We start from the raw sequence: 14,584 nt of genomic DNA on the forward strand, positions 1-14,584 counted from the left end.
TATCAAGGCTACTAAGTGCCAGATAGGGCCGTGCAAGGTTGTGCACCATGGCCACCTTGTGGGTGGAGGCCAAGTTCAATCACTACAGAGCAAAATCCTGACCATCATGGACTGTGTTTCTCCAACTACTCAGACACAGGTCAGAGCTTTCTTGGACCTGACTGGGTACTACAGAAGTTTGTAAAGGGATATGGGTCTATAGTGGCTCCCTTACATCAGAAAGAATGGCCAAGAATGTTCAGTTGACATTTAGCTGTCAGAAGGCATTTGATTATCTCATGCAGGCCATGTGCACTGCTGACTACTCCACACAATTCATTGTCCAAACAGATGCATCTGAGTTGGGGATAGGGGCTGTGTTGTCACAACTTACTGCAGAGGGTCAGGACCTACCAGTACCTTTTATCATCAGATGGTTGACCCCCAGAAAGAAACATTAGTCAGCTATAGAGAGGGAGGCCTTTGCTGTGGTCTGACACCTGAAGAAGCTGAGGTCATAACTGTTTGGCATTCACTTCATTGTTCAGACAGACATAAGCCCGTCCTATGTCTAAAACAGATGAAGGGTGAAAACCCAAACCTTTTGTGGTGGTCCATTTGCCTACAGGGGATGGACTATACAGTGGAACATAGACCTGGGAGTAACCATGCCCATGCAGATATTTCCACTTAGAAAATGAAGACTCTACTGGGCAAGGTTAGTCTCATCTCCGTACATTTGGGGTGTGAGGGGATTCTGTAAGAAAGTAGAATCAGCTTCTTATGGTACCCCCACTTCTTGCTACATGTGATGCTATTTTTTACTAGTCTGGCTGGAATCCTGCTAATCAGGACCCCAGTCTATCTGCATTCTCCCTAAACTGTTATGTTATGTACTTAGGTAGACTCCAGATTGGATATTAGGATACCCTTGTCAGTCCCTAGTATATGGTACCCATGTACCCAGGGCATAGGTACCCCAGAGGTTCCCATGGGCTGAAGCATGCATTATGCCACCCATGGGAGGCGATGCAAAATGGAACTACAGGCCTGCCATTGCAGCCTGTGTAAGTTGGTGCATGCACCACTTACTTAAGATATAGGTTTACTGTATCTAAGGGTCACTACATTTAAAACCTATAAGCCACCCCTATAGCAGGCTTTAACAATCCTGAAGGCAGGGTGCTTGGTTCTAAGTGAGAGGGTGCCACTGCATGAGCAGGACACACCTTCAGCCTACGGAGTCCATTCTCCCAGGTTGTTAGTGAAGCAGCTATTTACGACATATAGAGTGGCATTATGCGATTGCGTGATGACCAACTCTAAAATGGCTGAAACAAACCCTATTGGGTTTGGTGTCAAACATGTTGGAATCATACCTAGGCTTTCCTGTTTTCAGTTTCTATTTTGGGTAAATTCTGTTAGTATATAGACAGTGTATATGAGGTCCAAATACATTTTTACAAAGCAAACATATCGTAGTACACCATACAATTCTTTCTCAGTGAGTTGTTGTTCATGCATGCTCGCTCTTTCCTTCCCACGTAAACATTTATCTGTGAATAGGCCCTCTCAACATTTGCACTTGAGGCAGGCAATGCCAAAATAGCCAGTGCACAATTTGCTAACTCTGGCCACCGACAGAGCTTTCCATCCCGATACTGGTGCACCTGAAGATTTTGATTCTCTGAGACTGGTTCTGCAACATATGCGTTGAACTGGGCGCATATGCCCTCAGAGTTATGAAGAGTTCAAAAAAGAGGCAGCACTTTTGAAACTGCAGAGAAAATTTCCCTTTACGGAAGGGATCTATCACTGGTGCAGAGTACCACAGTGAGTCTTTATTGACTTCATATGCCATGGTTGGTGAAGGGCTATATCTCATACATTGCAAAATAAAAGTTCCTGAATTGCTTCTCAAAATTTCTTTGCTTACCAAGTGGCAAGCACTCTAACATGGGACACGTTGCAGTGCCAAAGTCACTAAAAGTGTCGCCCAGCCAACTCTCAAGGAGATGTTTCACATATACACCAATTATGCTGACCACTTGGTACAAAAGAGTGTTTTCAGACTCTAGTTTTTTTTTACTATGTCCACTACAGCAGTCATGCATCTAAGAATGCAGTAGAGGATCACTATCAATATGTGACCAAAGATCCCCACATTTCTTATCTTTGGCATCATAACTCAGCAAAAGTTGACACATGGATAATATAACACTCATGGCCTCTAGGGCTGAGAACCAATAGCTAAGTGACACCGTTGGGATTACTCTTTCTTTGATGCTAATCTAAATTAGTCGCATCCCTCTGGGCACACCTTGGTACCTTCCCAAAAAAATCGGACTCCAAAATTATGAATAATTTTGGAGTTCAATTTTTTTTGGAAGGAACCAAGGTGGGCCCAGGGGGATGCGACTAATTTAGATTAGTAGCACTTTCTTTCAGTTATATTTGGACGTCTGAGGACGGAAGACGCCAGCGTTGGAGCACCCAGAACATTTTGAAAACTCATCAAACAACATTTATGAACGCACAGGCTGAGAACCTGCACAAAAATTGTTTGCTTCTTTCTTTGATGCCACACAAAGCACAAAATGAGAAATATTTGCATTTTAGTTTAAGTGCATATCAAAACAGTGCACCAGAATGTACTAAAAAGTCAATAGCATTCCTAGGCTGTGGGGTTTTAGGTTTAAACCTATAATAACTGATAAAACCCCACTGAAAGAAAAATAGCCCTCACCGGTGAAAACATATAAACACCGAAAAAACACCTGGACAACCACAAACTAAATGCCATTCAAAGAAAAGAAAAAGAGTTAAAGTCATGTTTTTCTTCCTGAAGGGGTCAATACAATGTAACTTTGTTATACAAGTAGCAGTAAGAAAGACTGGTTAACATTATTCTGCTTGAGTTTTGTTTTTTAGGGATGCCACTAAAATATTGTTTCTTCTTCCTTTTACTTTTTCAGTTTTGTGGCCTTTGGTCTTAAGATGCAGGGTTTAGTTTCATGTTTTAGGTCTAGTTTAAATATTTTATAAACCATAGAGAATTAGGAAATATCAAACTCATATTTGATATTTTGGCTGCATTTGATTCTCTCACCAATAGGTTACATGGCTGCTTTCGTGAAAATCTTTTCAAATACGTGTCATCACATTTACCCACAGAGAATGGGTAAAAACCCTTAATACATCAGACCATAGTTTCTAGTGGGTCAGTATTGATAGTAGGTGAATTGCCAACACCTCAGGCTTTAAACATTCAATGCAAGGTATAGGACAAGTATATATATCACCAAGCATCTGGGATAGTGGTGAAAACATGACACCAGACTTTTGGAAAACATGGAACGCAGTGTCACTTGTAATGCTCTGCAAAAAAGGTTCTTTCCAAGTTCAACAAAGATTGGAGTGATATTGTTTGTATTTGCAGTGATTCAGCTACGTATATAAAAAAGTTGTGTGATGACCTGTCAAAATTGGTACCCGAGCTGAAGTGATTCCCTGCAGTAGATCCTTGCCACTTGTTAGATGATATGCTGAAAGCATCTTTACAATCTTAAGAGTTAATGAGGGATGCTATTGACTTTTTAGTCCATTCTGGTGCACTGGTTTCTAATGCACAGGAACTAAAACACAACTATTTATCATTTCGTGCTTTATGTGGCATCAAAGAAAGAGTCATCCCAACTGTGTCCCTTGGCTGATGGTTTTCAGCCCAATGTGCTAAGAATGCTGAGAGGGCCTTTTCACAGAAGTTTATATGGGAAGGAAAGAGCGAGGGCACATGACCCAAAGACTCACTGAAGAAGTATTGTATGGTGTACTACAATAATATTAATTTTCAAAAATCTATGTGGACCTCATATACACTATAAGTACACTGTCTATATACCATGTTTATTCAGTGCAGAAAGCAAGCAATAATAAAAGCAAAACGTTCCATAAACACCGGAAAAACTCTTTTTCTGTTGTTTTTAGTGGCGCAAAAATGTGTAACCACTGATAAAAACTGTTTTTTAAGATATTGAAAACATTGAAAAAACCCCACCAGAATTTACCAAAAATAGAAACTGAAAACAGGAAAGCCTAAGCATTCCTCATTAACTCTGAAGATTGTAAAAATGCTTTCAGCATACCATCTAACAAGTGGCAAGGATCTCTTACAGGGAAGCACATCAGCTCAGGTATCGATTTTGACAGGTCATCGCACAACTTTTTCATGTACGTAGCTGGATCACTGCAAATACAAACACTATCACTCCATTCTTTGTTGAACTTGGTAAGAACTTTTTGCAGCAGCACTCCAAGTGACGCTGCATTCCATGTTTTCCAAAAGTCTGGGGTCATGTTTTCACCAGTATCCCAGATGATTTGTGACTGCACTCTTTTCACATATACCCATCACTATACCTTGCATTGAATATTTAAAGACTGTGGTGTTTGGCAATTTACCTACAAACAATAATGACTCACTGGAAAAGAGGGCTGATGTACCAAGGGTTTTTACCCATTCGCTGTGGGTAAATGTAATGGTACATATTGGAAAGATTCTTATGAAACCTACATTTTTCCTATCAATGAAAGACTCAAACGTAGCCCAAAAAATCAAATATGATTTTGATATTTCCTGATTCTCTACAGTTTATAAAATAAATAAACCACACCTAAAACATGCTTCTAACCCCAGTATCTTTAGACCAATGACCACAATACTGAAAAAAAGGAAGAAACAATATTTTAGTGACATCCCTAAAGAACAAAACTCAATCAGAATATTGTTAGCCCAGTCTTTCTTACTGGTGCCTTATATAGAAAAGTTATATTGTATTGGCCCATTTAGGAAGAAATAAAAATGACTCTTTCATTCTCCTTTTTCTTTCTTGGAATGGCATTTAGTTTGTGGTTGTGCGGGGATTTTTTCAGTGTTTATATGTTTACACTGGTGAGGGCTATTTTCCTCCCGGTGGGGTTTTATCAGTTATTATAGGCTAAAAACCTCAAACTGGACAGCCTAATCATACCCCATGATTCCTCCCCTCAGAAGTGAGCTTCGTTGGGTCCCTGGTGTTCCCAGTACCAACCTTCTAGTCCCGGGCAGCACAAAATGGTTGCTGCTGACCAGAGACATATTTCTGCCCCCCTGCTGCTGAGCCAAGCTTGAGCAGGGGAAGGCAGAACAATAGGCATCCGGTCACAGGGAGGTGTGACCACCTCCCAGACAGGATTTAGTGTATTAGGGCTGGGTGGGAGCGCTTGCCAGTGACTGAAAGTCTGCATGAGGGGCACATTTAGTGTCCCGGTGCAAAGTCCAGTTTAAACCAGTCCTGGGTGCCATTGGATTCTGGGTGCCATGAGGCTCAGGGTCAGAATGATTTGCATATGGCCATGTCTGAACTGGGGTGGTGTGGAGTGCAAAAAAACAATGGATTTAGGCCCAGATCTCTGTACTGGGGTGAATGTATGACATTCTTCTGCATTTTGTCCATCAAATGTGGTTTTTGCATTTATCGCCCCGAGTGGGATGGGTATGCTCAGACGTGAGTCCCATGCTCTCCACACCACTGGATTCAAGAAAGCCGGGCTGAAGACGGTTGGAATACCAGATACCGGTCCTCGGAAGCTTGTTTCCGGTCCAGGGAAGGCATGGCTTGGCAGTTCGGGCTGGACTGTTCCCATGAGGCACAGGGTCAGACTGATTTGCATATGGCCATGTCTGAACTGGGGTGGTGTGGAGTGCAAAAAAACCGATGGATTTAGGCCCAGATCTCTGTACTGGGGTGAATGTATGACATTGTTCTGCATTCTGTCCATCAACTGTGGTGTTTGCATTGGATTCTGCTCTGGCACAAAACTGGACAAAGGACATGGGAGTAACTTCCCCACTATCCAAACACTCCCTGGATCCCCTGAATCTGTCCAACCCTCTCCAGTGGGTACAAAAGGGCTTGCCTGGCTGTAGGACCCTAGATTTGATGTGGACAAGATTCTGTACCAGAAACCACTGCACTTCGACCATCTGGACACTCTGGACTTTGTTTGGGCCCGACTTCGTCTCCCTCTGAGTCCAAAGCATCGTCTGTGCCCGTGCGCCATACAAGCTCCATGCAGGACCTGTGGAGCATCAAGGACAACTAAAGATATCTCCTTTGAGACGAAGGAGTCTCTACCCTACATTCGCAAGCACCACAACACTGCTGTCCAGTATGCTGATCCTGAACCCCTACAAACTCCAAAGGCTTCAGTAACATAAGAGGTGGGTTTCTATGTCCCTCGAGGTCCGAGTTGCTCTTTCACCAAGTTTGAGGTTAGAATCATTCATGGGGGCTGCAATACTTGAACCCATGTGCACTGTGTATGTTTGCAAGTGGATATGCTTGTTGGTGTTTCATGAACAAGTGCATTGGGCTCTGAGTATCCCCAACCTCTGGCACCATTTTCTACCAAGAACTCTGGCTTCATTGCACTGAGTGCTCTGTGGGCTGTTGTGTGGTGAAATCACTAACGGTCCTTTTGTGACTCCTGTGCCCCCACCCTGTGAGTGCACTTGAGGGTCAACTTTGCTTTTCTTTGGCTCCCCTGGTTGCTACAGGCCTGCCCTGACTCTCCTTGCTTTGGTGAGTCTTCTGGATCTTGCTGATCTGAACCCAGCCTTTCTTGACCTTCTGCATTGGTTGCCGTTACCAAGGCTTGTTGGTTCTCATGTTAGACACTGACCCCTCAGCACTACACATCCTTCAGGGGACAGCTTGTATCCAGCTCCTGGTCATCCTCAACATCTCCAGGTCCCCGTAGCTGCACAGTCGAGGGCTCCATCAACACACCTGAAGGACCAGACTTCGGTGGGCTTTCATCTAACGAGCCCCTGGTCACTCCTGAGAGAATCAGACTCTGTCCTCTCTGTTTTCAGGTACCCTTTGACAAGAATCCACCTTTGGATTCCAACTGACACTTTTCTTCCTTCCCGCAGTGGCTCTTCAAAGTCTCCATTGGGGTTGACTGCGGTTTCTGACGCCATTTTAGACCTATGCACCGACTTCCCTGGGATAGGTAACATGGTTACCTCAGTATCATGGGTGGGGTGGCTATCCAACCTCCCATCTTCCACGGGGTTTCTTTGAAGTCCACTGAGAAGGGTCCTTAAACTCTAAAACTTCAACCACGTCTTTCCCATAGAATTGTACGGAGCATGCGGTTGTGTTCTGACACTGCCCCCATCCTCCGTGGGGTCCCTACTTGCTCACCTTGGGTGGTTCCTTGGGGTCCCAGCGATTCTATGACATCTAGACACTGTCTTGACTCGAATCGTGGTTCTTTTACCTCTATTTTAGTATATAGTTTGGTCCCCCCCCCCGGTATGTATGTATGTGTGCTTTGTGATTATCTCAGTGTAGGAAATACTGTGTTGTACCAGATAATGTTATATTAATGAATGCATATTTTTATAACTACTATGTGGTTCTCCTTTGCATTCTGGTAAAACAAGTTGCTTACCGTTCCTTCAAGACTAAGCCTGAAGGCTGCTCTCCACAGGTACCATGTGGATAGCTTTCTAAGGTGGTTATCTTTGACCTCTTAAATCACCATAAGGGTTGGTTGGACTGGTGCAAGGTGCCCACTTTAATTAGTGGACAGTATATAACAGGCCAACTTCTCACACGGGACAATAACCCCTTACCCGGCAGAAACTAACACCCATAATGTAGAGACAAGGTGTCACACATGTAGTATTCCATCACTCTGTCCGGAGATATCCGAAGAGAGAAGTATAGGAAGAGGTACTTTTGGACAGCTGAGAACAGAAGTAAGAATAAATATGATACCTCAGGACTCAAGTTAGGTAAGCTATGTAAAACCGCTATTAGCAGGTGAGAACAGGCGCAGATTAGACCTCCCTCCAGAGGCTTGTCCATATGTTACAATTTTGGCAAAGGTCCCCATACTAGAAGAGACCCAACAGGAATCTACAGGACAACTGATGCCTAAAGTCCTCCACGGGTTTAACATAAACGCAAAGTTACCTTATAATTTTAGCAAAAAATATCATAATGGCTAGGAGAGTTGACTGTGTGGGCCATGCTCCCAAAAGAATAGGCGGGATTGCATTGTAGTAAACTTTATTGATTTTACAATAGCAAGAGAACGTCTGAGAACGCTACTTATTACAACTCACTGATTAGTGACTTCTAGATATTTTCTTCAGACCTATAAGATTATGGGCTATGGAGAAAGGGCAGAGGCACCAACCCATCCATGAAAGTGTAAATAAGCATTAATATGGGGCCCAATGTCACTACTTAAAATTTCAGAACTCACAAAATCTCTTTACACCCTTGGAAGGCCTGAACAGTGTGATTTACTGGGTGGCATCCTATCTGCTGGGAGGGAACTGACCCCTAATGATTCTCACCCGGGAATGAAGTTTGGGATTGCAACCCTCAATACTTTGAGGATAAAGTTCGAGTCATGGAATATTGCAGGATTAAGGCAGAAACTTGGGAACACCGATTTAGGAGGTATTGTGGTTAAACGTAACATTGTATACTTACAGGAAACTTGGGCCACAGAAACCGTCTTTTTAGATGGATACCGCTCTTTACAAACATTGGCACGACCTACAGGGACGGGAAGAACAAGTGGTGAGATACTAACCCTGGACACCAACACTTTTAATCTTAAAGTACTTAGATGTTTAGACATTCCACCTTTTTTCCATATATTACTCAGCAAGGGTTGTGAAGACTGGGATTGGATGAAAATTACTCACTATAACAATAATTTTACATACTTAAAAAATTGCCTTGACTCTAATCCGTACTTTGTCTGAATCTCCGAAAATTGCATAAGTCCCTAATATCACCAATCTTCATTATCCCCTGCCTCCCCCATTCTTTAAACACAGAGCCAGAAAAAATATCCTGGGGAAAAGCTGGATTATCACTCATTCTAGTATACGCATTATACCTCCCAAGGCCAAATTTTTTCGTAAAAGACTTCCAAATACTAAATACTGCAAAAATCGTCTTAAATCGGGTCCTTTTAAAATAACATGAGTCTACATGCTTCAAACATACATTCTCTGCTTCTACCCCCAGTACTAAACCATATATTGCCAAGGTCCCAAACATATCCTGGCCTTCTGCACCCCCCAATAAGCCTACCATATACTGTAGAGCAGCTGCCCAGTAATATAATTTTAGATCTGGCAGCGCCCACCCTCCCCTATTTCTGGGGAGCGCCATAAATCTCAACGTTCTCCTCGTCTTACCCTTGGCCCAGACAAATCTGTTAATCATATTCTCTAAAAATATAAACCACTTAGCTTCAAAGAGTAGCGGAATTGCCCTAAAGATATATAAAAGCTTAGGGAGGATCATCATTTTCACAATATTTGTACGCCCCATTATAGAAAGATGCAAGTTCTGAGGCCTATCTAAATCTTTCTTCACTTTAGTGATTATTGGAGTTATTTTACTTCGACTAAGGTGTCTAAATCAGAAGTGATGGTTACCCCTAAATAAACTCCGGACTGCACTACATGACAATCGGAGCAATCCAACTGGCGATTCTTTATTATTTGTGTCTTAGAGGTATTCAGCGCATACCCTGAGATCTGCCTGAATTTCACAGCCTCAATCTCGACCTGTTCTATCGCCTCTGCGGGGCTTGATGTTATAACCGCCACATTATCGGCATATGCAAGTATCTTGCATTGGCCCATACGTGTGGTCAGTGGAGTAATTCTTTCATTCATCTCCATTCTGCGCATCAGTAGATCCATATACATCGCAAATAACAACGGGGAGCACGGGCACCCCTGCCTTGTTCCCCGCTTTATTTTTACTGGGAGAGTAGATCCTGCATTTACACAAATAGAAGCTACCGGTGCATATATAAAGCTTGCAGCGCTTTAACATAGCCCTCCCTAAACCCAGCTCTCCATAAAATATGCCAGAGGTAATCCCAGGAGACCCGATCAAAGGCCTTTTCTGCATCTAATAACATTACTGCCATCGGGTCTCCTGAAATTTACCCCGCATCAAATAATGTAATGACCTTTCTGGTATGATGGGTAGTACCCATACCGGGGATGAAGCCGTGCTGATTATCGCTCACCAGAGTGTGGATAATACTGGTAAATCTTAATGCCAATACTTTAGATTAAATCTTCGTGTCTGCATTCATTAAAGTAATTGGCCTAAATGAGCCAGGATCTGTAGGCGGCTTCCCCTTTTTTAAGATTATAACAATATCCGCCCCTCCCCAGGATCCCGGTATAGAGTCCCCTGCCTGCGCCTGTTGCATTGTATTCACAATATCCTTACTAAGTACAGTCCAGAAAACCTTATAAAATTCAATTGGAATTTGATCTGGTCCAGCCGCCTTGCCGGAGGAAAGATTCAGTGTGGCAGCTTTAATTTCTTCTATGTCTAGGGGTACTTCTAGTATATCAGCTTCTTCCTCATTTAGCGTTGTCACCGGTCTCTCCTGCAATGATTTATTTGATTTAAAATTATTTCTAGAGCGCACGTATACCAGCGGTTTCTTGGCGCTAACTCTAACGGGATCCAAAGCTAATAGGCAGAGAGGGGAGGAGGAAAATTATTCAAAAGACTTTTTGAACAGGTAAGTCTTAAGGTGCCTACGGAATTGAGGGTACTGTGTGATGGTACGAAGTTCAAAGGGAAGGGAGTTCCAAAGGGTCCGGGCAAGGGTGGCGAATTTAGATCCTCCCCACTTCTTTCTCCGGAAACGGGGAACAGTGAGGAGGGATTGAGAGGACGAGCGTAGTTCCCGAGTAGGTATGTATGGAGTAATCTCGGACGAGATAAAGGCCGGGGCCAGGCCAAGTCGGGCCAGAAAGGTCATGGTTGCAAGCTTGAATTGGACCCTGGCACCCACAGGGAGCCAATGTAAAGATTTCAAGAGGGGGGTAGAATGGTGGAATTTAGGGAGCTTAAAGACCAGGCGGGCCGCCTGGTTCTGAATCTGTTGTAGGCGCCGCAAGCTGTAGGCGGGGATGCCGGCATATAAAGCATTGCCGTAGTCCAGGCGGGACACCACCATGGCCAGGATTATAAGCTTAAGAGCAGAAAAAGTGAAGAAGCGAGACACTCTGCGAATAGTTCGCAGGGAAAGAAAGGAGGAAGATACCACAGAGCTAACCTGGGAGTGAAGGGTGAGTTGCGAATTGATTTTTATACCTAGGGTTTTAACAGAGGAGGAGGGAGCAGGGGAAGTGCCAAGAGAGGGAGGCCAAAGGAGAGAGGACCAGGGGCTGGATGAACCACCTGTCAACACCATCTCGGTCTTGTCGGGGTTGAGTTTGAGGTGGTTGTGGTTCATCCAGTCCCTGATATGGAGCATGACAGATTGAAAGTTTAGCACAGAAGAGGGAGAAGAAGATAGGTTGAAAACAAGCTGGAGGTCATCCGCATATTTAAATACGGCGACCTCCATCTGTTGAAGGGAAAAGATAAGAGGGGCGAGATAAAGATTGAACAAGAGGGGGGAGAGGGAGGAACCCTGGGGAACCCCGCACTGCACTCCCCGGACGTCCGCCGTGAAATCACCCAGACGGACAGCCTGGGTGCGGTCACTCAGGAAGGAGGACAACCAGACCAGGGCGGTCCCCCCGATCCCCGCCGCCCTGACACGGGACAACAAGATGGTATGGTCAACCGTGTCAAAGGCGGCTGAGAGATCGAGGAGCACAAGGGCCTGATGCTGATTGGTGTCCATACCCTCCCTGAGGTTGTCCAGGACCGAGATGACAACGGACTCCGTGGAGTGAGCGGAGCGGAAACCGGCCTGGCGGGGGGCAAGGGCTCCATGCGTCTCCACAAAGGAGCTCAGAGCGCGGGTGACGTGACGCTCGAGCACCTTAGCCAGAAATGGCAAGAGGGAGATGGGGCGGAAATTGGCAGGAACAGAAGGATCAGCCCCAGGTTTTTTTAAGATAGGCACAATTACCGCTGATTTCAAAGAATTGGGAACTACGCCTTGGGCAAGGGAGCTATTAAGAAGGTGGAGGGGGGGATCCGGGCAGGCAGCGAAAATGTGGCGGAGGATATGGGCCGGGCAAGGGTCAAGAGGAGAACCAGACTTGACCAAGGGCACTAGGGCGATCAGACTTTCTCTAGTGATGGGTGGGAGGGTGGTGAGTTCGCCCTTGGGAGGGGGACATTGAGGGTCCACAAAGAAAAGGGAGGGGGGGGAATGTTGGCCTTGATGGTGGTAATTTTGTTAATAAAAAAGTTGTTCAGGGAAAGGCAGAGTTCTTCAGACGGGGCAGGCTTGAGGGTTGTTCTATCTGAGAACGCCAGGCTGTGAACGATTGTAAATATCTCCTTGGACTGGTTCTCCGCGGCTAGGATTTTGGAGGAGAAGTATGATGTTTTGGCCTCCAAGATGGCTTTTTTATATTGGGTAAGAGTGTTGGTATACTCCAATTTAAGAATGGGGCAGTAGTTTCTTCTCCAAGCCCGTTCTGCGTGACGTACTTTTAGTTTAATGGTCTTAAGCTCGACGGTAAACCATCGGTTGGCGTCCTTCTCCCGTTTGGAGGTGATGCGTTTGAGCGGGGCAACGGAGTCGCGGCCAGAGGAGAGCCATTTATCTATGGCATCCACCTGGGAAGAAGTGGAGAGGCCATGCAGGGAGGGAGGGGAAGAACTAAGAAGGGAGGAAAAACTATCTAGGTTAACTCGGCCCCACGATCGGACCCAGGTGTTTTTGGGGCAGGGGGGCTTAGTAGGGGAGAGGATGGCAAGAGAAAAAGAAATCTAGTGATGATCAGACCATGGGCAAGGTGAGATTGAGAGAGATTCCACAGGGCAATTCAGGGACCAGATCTGATCGAGCGTGTGACCTTTGATGTGGGTAGGTGAATGAACAAAGGATGTAAAGTTAAGGGAATGGAGGGTTTCAGAGAATTCCTTGGAGGATGGACATTCAGCGGGGTCATATGGCCAGAAATTGAAATCTCCAAGAAGCAGAATAGAGGAGTTATTGATTGTAATTGTGGCCAGAACATCCAAAAAGTCAGAGAGAAATTGTAGCGGGGTTTGAGGAGGACGGTAGGTGAGAAAGCAGGTCAAAGGAGGGGAAATGGAGGTGGTACGAATTACCAAAAATTCGGAGGTTGCGATGTTAGGCAAGGATAAACTTTGGAAAGGTAGGTCGGTACGTGCGATGACCGCTACCCCGCCCCCGGCTTTGCCATGAGGGCGATCCGCCCTAAGGGCGTAGTATGTGGCCGGTAGGGTGGATAGTAGGGCGGGGAGGGAGTCATCGCAGAACCAAGTCTCCGTTAGGAAAAGGAGATCTGGGGCGTGCAGATCTAACAGGACCGAAAGCTCATGCGCATGGGCGACAGCCGACCGGGTGTTAAGATAGAAAACTTTAAGGGTTTTGAGGGTTGATTGGGGGACAGGGCAACAGGACGGGAGGGGGGTCCCAACTACAGGGGGGGGAATAAGGAGGGGGTGATGGGGGAAAGACCAAGAGAAGAGATGCAGGCGAGTATAGAGGGCATAATGGGCCAAGGTCCCTGGAGGCAACGCAGTTGGTCCGGGGAATAGATGATACGTGGGGCAGAGTGACATGCCCCTAGCCCCGGCCAGTCGCGGACGGGCGCAGACGGGCTTGCCTTAGGCGCGCCTTCGGCGCGCAATCGTCGCGCCCGCTGCGCTCGTCCGCTGCGCTTCCTCCCAAGGCACATAATTTATGCCGATTTGTCAGGTCTTAGAGGGGGCATGGCCAACCGAGGGGGCGTGTCGCGTGGCACACCTCGCCCTCGAGACTGGCGACCCAGATCAGGTGTTCGTTGCAGCGTCAGCGCGCTGTTTAGGAAAGTGCCAGGGAGTGCGAGCAAGTTGGAGGATTAATAACAAGGTAATACACACAAAATATTTTAAAAACAAGGATCCCAAGCTCCCGGCTTTTCGCCTCAGGAGTCCAGCTGTAGTGACGCGCCGTGAGCGCCGCGCGCACTATATGTAGGTCTTAGGGGGGGCGTGGCCAACCGAGGGGGCGTGTCGCGTGGCACACCTCGCCCTCGAGACTGGCGACCCAGATCAGGTGTTCGTTGCAGCGTCAGCGCGCTGTTTAGGAAAGTGCCAGGGAGTGCGAGCAAGTTGGAGGATTAATAACAAGGTAATACACACAAAATATTTTAAAAACAAGGTTCCCAAGCTCCCGGCTTTTCGCCTCAGGAGTCCAGCTGTAGTGACGCGCCGTGAGCGCCGCGCGCACTATATGTAGGTCTTAGAGGGGGCGTGGCCAACCGAGGGGGCGTGTCGCGTAGCACACCTCGCCCTCGAGACTGGCGACCCAGATCAGGTGTTCGTTGCAGCGTCAGCGCGCTGTTTAGGAAAGTGCCAGGAGTGCGAGCAAGTTGGAGGATTAATAACAAGGGAATACACACAAAATATTTTAAAAGCAAGGTTCCCAAGCTCTCGGCTAGTGCAAGTATGCACTTATTGCCTCGGAATCTTTGCCTTGTTGCTCATCATATAAAGTAGCATAAAAATGCCTAAATACTTCACTTATCCCCTCTGAATCTATATGGAGTGTACCCATGATGTCCCTAATTTCC

This window comes from Lissotriton vulgaris, chromosome 3_2 (genome assembly GCF_964263255.1).
Source record: "Lissotriton vulgaris chromosome 3_2, aLisVul1.2, whole genome shotgun sequence".
Lineage (NCBI taxonomy): Eukaryota > Metazoa > Chordata > Amphibia > Caudata > Salamandridae > Lissotriton > Lissotriton vulgaris.